The sequence below is a fragment of the Guyanagaster necrorhizus genome, assembly GCF_019112545.1.
Source record: "Guyanagaster necrorhizus MCA 3950 unplaced genomic scaffold BT62scaffold_7, whole genome shotgun sequence".
NCBI lineage: Eukaryota > Fungi > Basidiomycota > Agaricomycetes > Agaricales > Physalacriaceae > Guyanagaster > Guyanagaster necrorhizus.
Genome location: NW_025064886.1, coordinates 1,672,995 through 1,686,782, shown reverse-complemented (window position 1 = coordinate 1,686,782; position 13,788 = coordinate 1,672,995).

Below are 13,788 nucleotides of genomic sequence, written 5' to 3'. Positions count from 1 at the left end.
AGAATAGCTCTTTGTTGGGGGTCTGAATACTGGGACGAGAATAACCCCGTCGCATAGCCTCGTCAAACCGTGTTGGAGCGGGGTCGTAGGGGGCCCGCGAAAAAGTGGAATTTTTGTACAGTAGGCCAAACTCGTGGATCCATGGCCCGGCTCGACGCGCACACATGCATTTAAAGAGGTTCGGACGAAGGTACCGATAGAGGCGAGAACTAAAACCCTTAGCTTCTTCTTGAGTAGGTGAAGGATGGGCATTAGGTATTATTGACCATGTTATTCTAGAAGCAGGGAAGGAAGGTTCGTGGGGAAACGTGGCCGTTACAGGTTTATACGAATCAATCCCCGGCGTCTCATTGGGTTAGAATCGTTTCAGCGGCAAAAATCTGACTTCGAAATCCGAGGACTTGCTAGCATAAGACTTGATACCCTGAAAGTTCAATTCATTGCAAAGTAAACAGCATACAAGCGAGGCGGCGTCCTTCATTCGGCTGCATAACAAAACAGCGAATGGCATCTACCTTTTACATTAAACCCATACTAGTTGCCGGTGGACTAACTGCATAAGACATATTTTTCTGCTCTTTTTTTTCATCTCTCGCATGGATTCAAATATCGGTCTGGGAGGTACTTGGCCTAAAGCAGGGTTGTCAATCCGTGGTGCAAGATCCAAGATCTGATACGATCGAACCAAACATGCGTAACCGCGATATACTACAGAACCGATTGATCCATACTGCTTGCTTCCACCTAGGAAATATGCATCGTCCGACTAAATGGTGAGTGCACAAGATGTGTCCTCTCCATGCAATTTTATTCAAAGCCAACCACTCAAAGGCTTTCGTTGCTTTCACCCTTCATCTATTTCATACAGTGTTCACTCCCCAACGAAGAAGAAAAGTAGACATGTATATCAGTATGGCACCCTCTGTCAGAATGAAATCTTACTCCGTGGACAAAAGCAAGTAGTAGCTTAGAATCGCTCCAATTATCCAGCCAAGTTAAATCCAGTGACAGGAATAGTACTGACTGGCATGCACCCGGAGGATTGCGACTTCAACCCCAGTCGAAAGTCGATGGGCTTGGTTGATGCTGGTTGACAAATCAACCAGAAACAGTAGTTATCTAAGAATGGGGCATCCCATGGCATTTCAGTTGCGACCAATGGATGGCCCTCGATACCCACAGACTACTATCAGTGTATATCATTGTTTGTCAATGGCAATCAATAAAAATTATATTCATCTGCTTACTTGCTATCTACAATGGCTAGCTAAATACCTATCACATATCAAGCACCTGTCCCATCATATACCCATAATTGCCACTGGCCTTGTGCATACATACATATAAGGCTGTGTGTCTCATGTTCTGAATTGGCAGGAATCTATATGAGTGTCAAACAATATTGTAACAAGTGTGCTGCAGACTTCTGATTCCAGCTCAACTTCCATCATCCAACTCCACATTTGATTGGACTCTGTCAGACTTCATTTCCTGGTTTCTATTTTATATTCCATTCTATATTTCACCTACTAATTTCATCTCTCTAATTTATCACATCTATACTCCATCACAGTAGTAAATAGGTGTATATTAGAGTCCTCAGAATCCTGAATCCTCTAGCTACAATATTCCAGACATAGGCTCTATCTCTAAAACATGATTCCTTGGACTCTGCACTAGTATATAAGCTGTAGAATTATTTGTACATACCTCAGTTCAAATATCAACTTGGATTAGCCAACTCTCTCTCTTCTGTTTGACCTTCAAGTCAAACTATCATCTCCAGTCCATGGACCTCTGACTCTGTAGGACTAACTCCTTCTATCACTTCATGGATCTCTGCCTGTATCTATTTTAAGGCTTTGACCCAGAGGTGACATTGCTAATAGCTTCATCAAGGCCCACACACTCTATTGCTCCCATTGTATATATTCAGTCTCTTCTCTATTGGCACATTCCTAACAGTACAGTTGACTATCTCAAAGTGCATATAGTCAGAAGACACCAAAACTATATGCATTTATAGATTTATGCAGAACCAAAGTGTTGCAAGTACAGAAGAGAGTAGCATACAGAGGATTGATTAATTAGCCTCTCAAGAGAGAGACATTATACTTATATACATTTTATACTACTTTAAGAATTTTCTATGAATTACTATATAAGTCCTAATCACAGTCTAAATCAGCTGCTGCTGATTGATGTAATGTCTTTGAGTACATTCTCATACTTGCTTGGGATTGCTATTCCAACACTTCCCCTCAATTCTGAGTTTCTAGAATACCTGCAGATAGATACTCATATAATGGTCTTGATAGACCTTTAGTGAATATATCTGCTAAATTCTCCTCTGATGTGCAGTGCTGAACTTTGACTTCATTTGAAGCTATGCACTCATGAACAAAGTGATGCCATATATCTATATGCTTCAATTTTACATGGAATACAGGGTTTTCAGCAAATTTGATTGCTGATTGATTGTTGATAAAAATGATAGTTGCACTATCAGTTAAGAGTGCTTGTAGCTAAATTACTTGGATTGTATGTGCAAGGGCCATATACTCTGCTTCTATAGTGGATAAGGCTACAGTGGGCTGTTTCTTTGAGCTTCAAGTAACAGCTCCCTCTGTATATGTACAGACATAACCAAATGTTGATCTTCTATCTGTTTTGTCTTCTCTCCAGTCTGAATCTGAATAAGATATCAGTTTATTTATAGTCTCTCTATATATGATTCCAAAGTTTAGAGTCCTCTTCAGATAGCAGAAAACTCACTTCAAGGCTGTGACATGCTCAGCAGCTGGATTCTGCACATATTTGCTTAATTCAGTGACAGTGTGTGCAATATCAGGCTGAGATCTATTATATCAGAGATCTAACACTAGTATGGTAATATTGCCTGATAGTCCTTTCTTTTCTGTCAAGAAAAAAGACAGAAGATTATAATCAGTCTAAGATTATCAGAAGCTGAATGATCTAATTATCAAGAATCATTACTCACTCCCACTAATTTCTGAACTTATAGACAAATTATTGGAAGCCAGATACTGTTAGGCTCAAGCTGCATGTGATCAACAAGCACATGATAAACTAACATGGCTTCACATTCAGGCCTTCCATTAGAGTTCACTATATGTACTTGGCATTGACTCCCTGTGCTTCAAGGCTTTGTGTGACTAGCTCAAGAGTAGAATAAGATGGAATAAACTTTAGCTCAAAGCTGAGAATTTACCAGTGAGAGCAAGCTCCTTAAATACTGTACAAGATCTGCTAATAATACTACCTACTTATTGTATATCTCTCTGTTTCTGTGCTCATTGTCCTGGAGTGTCATTACCATATATAAAAGGCTGATTGTGTGTCATTAAGCAACACTGTTGCATCAAAAGACAATGATGGACTGGGCTAGTTGTAATGACTAAGCCTTATTCCATGGTCTCAAGCACTTGTTCTAGTGTCCTGACAAAGCATAAATAGGGGTCAAGTCTTGGAAAAAGAATAGAAAATCATAACATTACCCCCTCCTTAAGACTATTGTCCTGATAGCTTAATTTAGAGATATTTCATAGGCATGTATGGCTCCATCAGCATTCATAAGCTTCTTGTTAACCCACTGGTTGGATTCTGGTCTGTAGTCCTTCCAACTGATCAGGTAATTGACTGTGGTCATCATTCCACCCTCTTTTGCCCTGATTTTTCATAGTTTGTGATTCAAAACTTGATTGACTTCATAATGTTCTTTGTCATCAATAAGGTCAGGAGGTGGAGGTAATAGTTGTTCTTGGTTGAGGAAAGCTGGTGTGATATAAGGTGTTAATAATGTCTCATTAAAGACATTGTGAATCTTCCAAACTGTGGGTAGTCAAAGTTTATAGGTGCTAGCCCCTACTTTTGAGATAATGGAAAAGGGGCCAGTCCTTTTGTCTGCCAATTTGTGTTTGGGTTATGGTAGATGGAGGTTGGTGGTATCCAGCCAGACTTTGTCATTGTTGGAGTATTCTCTAGCTGATTAGCAATGTTTGTCATACTGAGTTTTCATGATTGTGGCAGCTTTTTCGAGGGCTGTCTTAGTTTCTGTGTGAATTTTTGTCATTGTCATGATGAAGTCTGTGGATGCAGGGGTTGTAGTCTGATGCTGTTCCATTTGTGTGACATTTGAGTGTCTCCTGTAATTGATGAAAAATAGAGTTTTCCCAGTCACTGAGTGAATTCGGTTATTGTATTAGAAGATGGCAAGGGTCAGCTATTCCATCCAATCGTCTTGTCGATAGTTGATGAACAAGCATAGGTATTTTTTGATTTCTTGGTTTGCACGCTTGGTTTGCCCATCAGTTTGTGGATGGTAGGTGGTTGAGACATTGCATTTGATGTTTAGAAGGTGGTAAAGGTCATCTAAAAACTTGGAGACAAATTATGGTCTCCTATCCAAGATGACTACCTGGAGCATGCCATACTTGGCATAAACCTCATCTTGTAAGATTTTTGCCCACCCCTCAGATGTCAGTTCCATTGAGCAGGCTATCAGGATGATTGCCTTTGAAAACTGATCTACTATGATGATAATAGCATTATAATCATTGCAGTCTGATAATCTGGTGATCATATTGATGGAGATGTGGGTCTATAGTGATGATGGGACCTCATTTGGGTGAAGTGGTGTGGCTCAGGCCTGTGTCAATGATTTGCCCTGCTGGCAGATCTCATATGCTTTAACATATGTAGTAATGTTATTGCCTATTTTGGGCCACCAGTATTCATATAACACCAATTTCTTAGTTTTGGCAATGCCAAGGTGTCTAGCAGTTGTGTGATCATGACACGTGATGATGATTTTGCCACATAGTCCATGGTCCTGGAGAATATAGATTTGGCCATCATACCAAATCAGGCCTCCTTCCTTTATCATTCCTCATTCATGATTGAGTGAGGAAGCCACTCATTGGTCTCATTTGTAGCTATCATAGGTTGTGCTTTTGATGCATTCATGTATTTCTTTCTCTGTCAGCATTATTATGGCTCTGAAATATTCAGAGCATAATAATGTTACTTCCTCATTGTCAGCTCCTCCTTGATCATGATCTGCCCTCCAGCTGAGTAAGTCAGCCTTCTTGTTTGCTGTTCCTATCTTGTGATGAAGGGTGTATTGGTACTGACTGAGTTCTATGACCCATCTAGCTTGCTGGCAGTTCAATTTCTGAGGCTGTCAGAAATATCGGAGATTCTGATAATCCATCCAGATCTCAAAGACTTCTATGGCTCCAATCAGATAGTGTTGCCACTCTTCAAGGGCGATCATAATGGCAAGGAGTTCCTTGTTGTAGATCTCATAATTGCATTCAGTGATTGTGAGCACTTTGGACAGGAATGCAACAGGATGCCATTTTTTATCTTGTTCTTATGAGAGTACAGCACTGATAGCTCCCTCACTAGAATTGGCCTCAATCCAGAACTTCCCTTCTTGAGTGAAAATAGTAAGCATGATGTCTTTGGTGAGTCATCACTTCAGATCATCAAAGGCTGACTGTTGGGAGACTCCCCAAGTCTAAGGAGTGTTGTCAGTCAGTTGAGTTATTGGCCAGATGATTCTGCTATAGTCTTGGATGAAGCACTGGTAGAAATTTGTGAACTCAAGGAATGATTGTAACTCTTTCTTTTTGGTCAGCTCTAGCCACTCCATTACCCCTGCCACCTTGATGGGATCTATGCAGATACTCCCTTTGCTAATGATGATCTTGAAGTACTCAGTTTTAAGTATCTTGAATTTGCACTTCTCTATTTTGAGGAATAGTTTGTGCTTCCTCATCAGAGCTAGTACTTGTCATACTAGCTTTTGGTGCTCCTCCTTTGTTTTGGATATGATTAAAATATCATCAAGATAAATGATGATTTTTCCAGTGGCAATGAGATCTTTGAATATATCATTCATTATCTATTGGAACATTGCAGGAGAATTGGTAAGTTCAAAGAATATGACTGTTAGTTCAAACAGCTCTCGATTTGTCCTAAACACAGCCTTCCACTCATCTCTTTCTTTGATGTGGACATTGTTATACCCCTATTGGATGTCGAGCTTCATGTAGTATTTGGTGCCTCAGAGCTTGTCCATTAGTTCCAAGATTAGTGGCAGAGGGTATCAGTTTTTGATTGTCATTTTGTTAAGCCTTTGATAGTCTTGAACTGGTCAAAGCTTGCTGTCTTTCTTTTTGATGAAGAAGAATGGGGATGCTATGGGAGATTTTGATGGTCAGATGTGTTCACTGGATAAGTTCTCATCTAAGAATCTATCAAGCTTCTGCTGCTCATTGTTATCAAGCAGATATATTTTACAGTCTAGGTTAGCATTTGCATTTGGAATCAGTTCAATAGCATGGTCCTAAGGCTTTGGTTCCAGCAACTCATCAAAGCTCTCCTTTTCAAACAGGTCTCTGAAGTCATGTGCCCATTCAGATACTATTTCTTTGAAGGTCCTTTCTCCTCTCTGTTCATTAGCTTTAGCAGCTAAATTATTGGCATAGTGTACTGCATGAATATGTAATTCTCATTGGAGATCAACTGTGAGAATAGTTTCTCCATCCTCTATTTTCTCATCTCAATAGTCTTCTGGATCTTTGTTAGGTAATTTGAATGAGATTTTCTGGCATTGGTATCTGGCAAATGTAATGCACCTGGTCTTTCAGTTGATCAATGGATTATGGCATATCAACCAGTTGTGACCGAGGAAGATTTCTTTAGTTCCAAGGTCAGTGACTGCTAGGTCAATCTGCTCAAAATAGTCTCCGATTATGAGTCAAAGTTCTATGAATTCAGTAATCGAGCTGGCTTGGTTTTTTGTTCCATTGGCATTGTAGATTGGGATTGGGGCTGCAGTGGACCAGATGGGAAGTTTGTGCTTATTGATGAAAACACAGTTAATTGAACTTCTAGTGCAACCACTGTTGATCAGAGTGGTTACTGTGTAAACAGATCAGAATGTAAGAGTCTCTATCTGTGCTTTGGTGATGAGATTCCATCCAGGCATTTTGGACTGTAGAATGAACTTCTATGGTCTGTGGAGTTCATTGAGCCATTCCAAAGCCTGATATTGTTCTGCTCTCTTCATTTCTTCTATCATTTCATCAATTACTTTTTCAGCTTGAGTTTTATGGATCCAATTTTTAAGTATGGCTTTCACTGTTGCTTCATTTTTGGCATCTCTGACTGCCCTCCAGATCTATTCTGTATCAAATAGTTTGAGCCAAGTATTGGGGCTCTCTGCCTCTGTTTGGCCTAGAGGTGTTTGAGTTTCTGGCTTCTTTGGTGATTCTTCAGTGTGTGGTTTAAAAGTCTGAGGTATATTTGAATGCACTGATACAGTAGGCATAGAGGTAACTACAGAGATTTTATCAGTCCAACTAGTGGCTGGTAATCACACACCATAAATGTCTTTAGCCAGCTCAGTGGAATCACTCATTAGTCGGCCTCTTCTTTTACTTCCTCCACTTTTGTTTCTATGCCAAGTCCTTCTTCTTCCTTTTGTAACTCAGCAATCTGAGCTCATATGTCTTCTCAAATCTGCTTCTTCTTTGAATAGTCTTTGGCCATATGGCCTTTCTGTTTGCAGTTAAAGTATTTGCTCTTTTTCTTCATCTAATCTATATCCATCAGCTTTCTGGCTCCTGTATATGTCATTTCCATCCTGGTCTTCTGACTCCTATAAGCAGAGGCCATCAAGAGTTCTGATGATTTCTTGGCAGTTTGTCTTGACTTGTTTGAGGTTGGTGGGATTGGCTTTTTGGTATAGTCCTGCAGCATCAATGATTCTGCTTTCTGCCTTTGTTGCTCTTTGTACATCTTGATGATTCATTCCTTCCATTCATCATATTCTACCAGCATTAATGCTTTAACACCGATTGCAGAAATCATCATGATGTATGAGGAAGAGACTCCTCTCTTGAGAGCCTCAACTATTCATCTGTCATTTGCTACATCATCTCGAATTCTGACAAGCTTCACAAGGCATTTCAGCTCATTGAAATAGTCTGTGGCCACTTTATCTTCCATCTTGTATTCCTTGATCTTTTGTTTATGGACTTTTTGTACTGCCAGATCAATGAATTTGTTGTTCAGCATCTGTTTAAACACTGGCTATGAGGAATATTGGTAATGCTCCTGAGTTGATGATCAGAAGTTTGGGGAAATCAAGATTCATCAGGTTTTGGCCTTCTCTTCAAGATAAAAGATGGCGAATATGATCTTGTTCATATCAGAGCCAAGATATCTGATATAAACTTTGAAATACTGTTCACAATCAACTAAGAATTAGTTGATATTATCTAAGGCTCCCTTAAAGGGGCAGAGTTTTCAAAGTAGATTAAGTCAGCATTGTAAGACAGCAGCATTCTCTGGCAGAGTGCCCATCAGGTTGGGCTATTCTGAGAATGGAAGGTGATCCCATTCATGTGAGGGTCCAGAGAATAAATAGAGGGAGAGGTTGTCAGTGATTGGACTCCCTTTTGGGGCAGTGTCCTTCTGGATGATCATCCTGTCTTGTATGATAAATCTAAAGTGGACAGCCTCAGGATCATCTCGTATTGGCTTCTTCCCAGCTCCACTAGTTTCTGCTTGATCAAGAGGTGGCTGTCTGCCAAGGAGTCGACTTCCTTTGCTGGTCCAGGGGTTCTGGAATCCTTCATGCCATAGTGCTAAAGGATTCGGCTGATATTGGGTTTTGGTGAATCATATCACTGCACTTCAGATTGATGGGTCTGATGCTTTGGCCCAGCTGTGGATGAACAGTGCCATATAAACAGCTTACTTTGATGGGACAGATGGGGATCTTGGCATTGGTTTCAGTTGGCTCTTGTTTTGGTATGGGGGCATTGGCTTGAAGAGATCCTCTGGATGCTATCAGCCATACTTTTCCCAGATGTATTTTGTTGCAGCATACTGTAAAATATCTTGTTTTTTTAGTATCATCCATATATTTATACTTTAGCTCTAAGGGTATAATCTTCCAGCAGGCATCCCTCCATAAAAAGAGCATTCCTTGCTCATACAGTCCTTGATATTCTTTTTCCCTTTCCTGTTCAATTTCTTCTCTCAGTGCTTTTTTATCAGTGTTTTCATTAGCATATTCTATAGACTGTTCGAGCCTGAAAGGCCTTTCACTGTCTTTCTCATTGCCTTCATTCCCACTGTTCTCTCTCTCAAGGAGAGAACTGATAGGCCAGTCATAGATGAATGGGATGGCTGGCCTGAGTATTGCTGGCAAGCTCATCATTGATCCTAGTACTGGGCCCAGCAGTACTTGGGTCAGGTCCAGAGGTCATAGGCTGGATGGGGACATCTCCAAGCTGACTGTACCTTGTCCCTCTATGTGCTCTTTCTTCCTCCAATTCTTAGCTATAGAGGCTGAAGTTTTATTGGAATCTGAAGTTGAGGAACTGACAAGCAACTCTACTCCCCAGGAACTAGTGGAGGGCTTGGTCAGGGACATGGGTATTGTCTGGTACCCAGAGCCCATAGGCTCTGAGGATGGAGTCAGCATTGGAGGAGATAGTGTCAGTTCTGGTGGAATACTGAAAAGAGGGGAATTAACTGTTGGATTGCCTCCTTTGGATTGCTTCTTCTCTGTCGATGGCACTAGCTGGCCCTGCCCATGAGTTGGAGTCTAAGTCAGGCTCTCTGAAAGAGAACCCTGAGGAGCTGGTGTTAAGACCATATCAGCCTAGGGAGGCTGATCCCAGTCTGCTGACCTCTTCTTGTCATCATTGTTCTTGTTCTTGTTAGTCATACTCTGTCTCCTCATACTCTCATGGGGCTTCTTCTTAGACATACTCAGCAAGCTCTTCCTGAGCTTGCTGGATCTCCATCTGTCAATCCTGGTTCTGCTGCTGCTGCTGTACTGCTGTGTTATAATCAAAGGGGATTCAAAGATCTCAGTCTGGAAAAACTCAGTGTATGATTCTATCCTGGGCAATTCTTCCTCTCACACTAGCTGTTCCTGCCTCCAGCTGGCTCCCAACATGGAGATGGTTATAAGAGTCCTTTGCTGCAGCAATAGCAAGCTCTATATTTGTGAAATTCTGGTGGCTACTCCTTCTGTGGGGGTCATTGAGCCTCAGCCTGCTGATGGATGGGCTTGACTTGGAGGTAGCATAGAGGGAATTGTAGGGAGAGTTGGAGGCTGTCTAGGGTCTCGAAGCTATCCAAGTGGCATCAAAGGAGTCTTGAGCATGGTTTCTAATTCCTGGGGTGATTGGAGAGACAAGAGGACTAGAGGCAGAGATCAAAGAGACATTACCAGGGACCTCCTCAGACTCTGGAGTGATATTTGTTGTCCAAGAGTTCTGGAATCCTGCAAGAGCAAGATCATGATTTCTGCTGGATCATCAAGGGGGGTATCAGGGTCCCATTTCTTCCTGAAGGCTTTCTGAAGGTGGATTGCTAGACCTGGCTTCAGATATGGGTCATTCTTGCAGCTGGAAGGATGTTCTGATGGAGGCAGAGATGTCATAGAATGATAGATCTGAGGTTACATTTCAAAGAATAGTACATATCTGCTGAAATGCTTAATAGTGCCTGACTATCCAAGCAGTTACTGATTGTCATCTGTGGCAAAGAGTGATGATGGCCAGAAGCCCTAGTAGCATTTCAACAATGGAAGCTATCAGTTCAAAGAAGTCATGATTGAGATCAGCAGTAGTGGCTGGAGGCATTCAGTTTCTCAGCACAATTGGGCTTGAGAAAGGGAAAATGATAGCTTCAAGCTAATTGTTAGGCTCAAGCCACATGTGATCAACAAGCACGTGATAAACTAACATGGCTTCATGTTTGAGCCTTCTGTTAGAGTTCACTATATGTACTCAGCATTGACTTCCTATACTTCAAGACTTTGTGTGACTAGCTTGAGAGTAGAATAAGATGGAATAAACTTTAGCTCAAAGCTGAGGATTTATCAGTGAGAGCAAGCTCCTTAAATACTGTACAAAGTCTGCTAATAATACTACCTACTTATTGTATATCTCTCTGTTTCTGTGCTTATTGTCCTGGAGTGTCATTACCATATATAAAAAGCTAATTGTATATCATCAAGCAACACTGTTGCATTGAAAGACAATGATGGACTGGGCTAGTTGTGATGACTAAGCCTTATCCCATAGTCTCAAGTACTTGTTCTAGCACTCTGACAAAGCATAAATAGGGGTCAAATCTTGGAAAAAGAATAGAAAATCATAACAAGCTGCTACTGATTGATATAGCATCTTCAAGTACATTTTTATACTCATTTAAGATTGCTATTCCAACACTCTCTTCTAATTCTGAGTTTCTAGAATACCTGCAGATAGATACTCATATGATGGTCTTAATAGGCCTTTAGTGAATATATCTGCTAAGTTCTTCTCTGATGTGCAGTGCTGAACTTTGACTTCATTTGAAGTCATATGCTTATAAACAAAGTGATGCTATATGTTTATATGCTTTGATTGTGCATGAAATATAGGGTTCTCAGTAAATTTAATTGCTGATTGATTGTCAATAAAAATAGTAGTTGCATTATTAGATGGCAATCCTAATTTGATTAAGAGTGTTCATAGCCAAATTACTTTCTGAGTTGTATGTAAAAGGATTATATACTCTGCTTCCATAGTGAATAAGGCTACAGTGAGCTATTTCTTTGAGCTCTAGATAACAGCTCCCTCTGCATATATACAGACATAACCAGATGTTGATCTTCTATCTGTTTTGTCTTCTCCTCAGTCTGAGTCTAAATAAGATATGAGCTCATCCATAGTCTCTCCATATGTGATTCCAAAGTCTAAAGTCTCTTTCAGATAGCAGAAAACTCACTTCAAGGCTGTGACATGCTCAGCAGCCAGATTCTGCACATACTTGCTTAATTCAGTGACAGCATATGCAATGTCAGGCTGGTATCCATTGGCTGCATATATCAGAGATTTGACACCAGTATAATAATATTGCCTGATGGCTGTGTCAACACTTTGTGGACCTTCTGTCAGAATTTTCTCTATCTGTACATTCAGGTCCATAGGCATTTTAACTAGCTTGCAGTCATTCATGCCTATTCACTCAAGTACTTTGAGAACATATACCTTCTGAGATAGAGTGATAGTGCTCTTGTCTCAATTCCTGTCTATCTTTATGTCCAATATATATTGAATCTCTCTTATGTCTGTGATATTCAGCTTCTTCTTAAGCTCTTCTTTTATTGTAGACATAGTTTCATCATCTGGGGCAAGCAGTGTCATATCATTAATATGTACAGCTACAATTATGAGATTAGAACTCATTTGTCTGATATACACACATTGATTATTGATCAATCTGATGTATTCTAGTCCCAAAAATATAGCATTTAATTTATCATTTCAAACTTGGCCAGATTGCTTGAGTCCATACAGCATTAATTTGAGATGTGTCACTTTTTCACTTCTATCTGAATATTCAGAAGGCTGTGCCATGTAAATAGATTCATTGAGTTTACTATTTAAGTAAGCTCTAATAACATCCATTCTATAAATGATTAGGTTTCTTTGAGTGGTGATTGCTATAAGTAGATGGAATATGTCTAATCTGACAACAGATGCATATGTCTCAAAGAAATCAATTCCAGATACCTGTGAAAATCCTTTTGCAACAAATCTGATTTTGTATCTGGTGATTTTCTCATCATCATCTCTTTTCAATCTGTAAGTCCACTTGCAATCCACAAGTGATCTGTCTTTGGGTAATTCTTCCAGCTGCTATATGCCTAGAAAAGTCAATAGATTGTATTCTTCATCCATTGCTTTCTTCTAATGATGCTAATTTAGTCTTATCTTAGCTTCTTCAAGGCTTAATAGCTCATCACTGAAGTTGTCTATAGTTTCCTCAACACATGCATAGTCTATTGCAATATTTACAGCTTTCAAAGATGATTCTTCTGAGGTACACTGTTGTTCTAATGTTTTCACAACTCATGCACTTGGATTATGAAGTGTCTGGTAACTCAGTTGGATTTTTGATACAATCTGAGCTGATTTGTCATATCTCTCAATCATTTTTCTGTGCCATATTAGAAACTTTAATTTGATTAATAGCATATCAAAGGCTATTTCCCTTTTTGGTTCAGCATTTCTGACATCCATAGAATCCTCCAAAATATCATCATTTCTATCCAGAGTCTGCTCAACTTTGTTTTTTGACTTTTTCTTGAGTGACAAAGAGTGGAAGACTATATAGTCAATGTCTATAGGCTCTGTAGTGTTGCTTTCAGAGAATATAATATTTCTTGAGGTCTGAATCTGTCTGGTTTGAGAGTTGTAATATCTCCAGGCCTTGAATTCATCTGTAAAACCTGTAAAGATAAATTCTCTTGACTTTGAATCCAGTTTTGATCTCTTGTTGTCTTGCTGTAACATTCAGCACTTTACTCTGAATTTTTAAAGTGTCAAAATATCTGATTTTATACTCTGAAACACTTTTTCTGAGGTCAGATCATTTTTGATGGCCCTAGTTGGTGATCAGTTCTTCAAGTATGTGGTATATGCCACTGCCTTAGGTTATAGAAACTTTGGTAAATAATGTTCTTCTAGTATAGTGTATGCATGCTCTACAAGAGTCTGATTTATTCTTTTAGCAACTCTATTTTGAGATGAGGAGTATACTGCAATCAATTCCAACTGTATGCTATTGTTCTAGAGATATTTCTTTACCTCTTTATTGACATATTTCTTTCTATTGTCAATTCTCATAAACTTCAGGTCTTTTTCTTTATAGACTTTGATATATTTTTGATACTGCTAGATC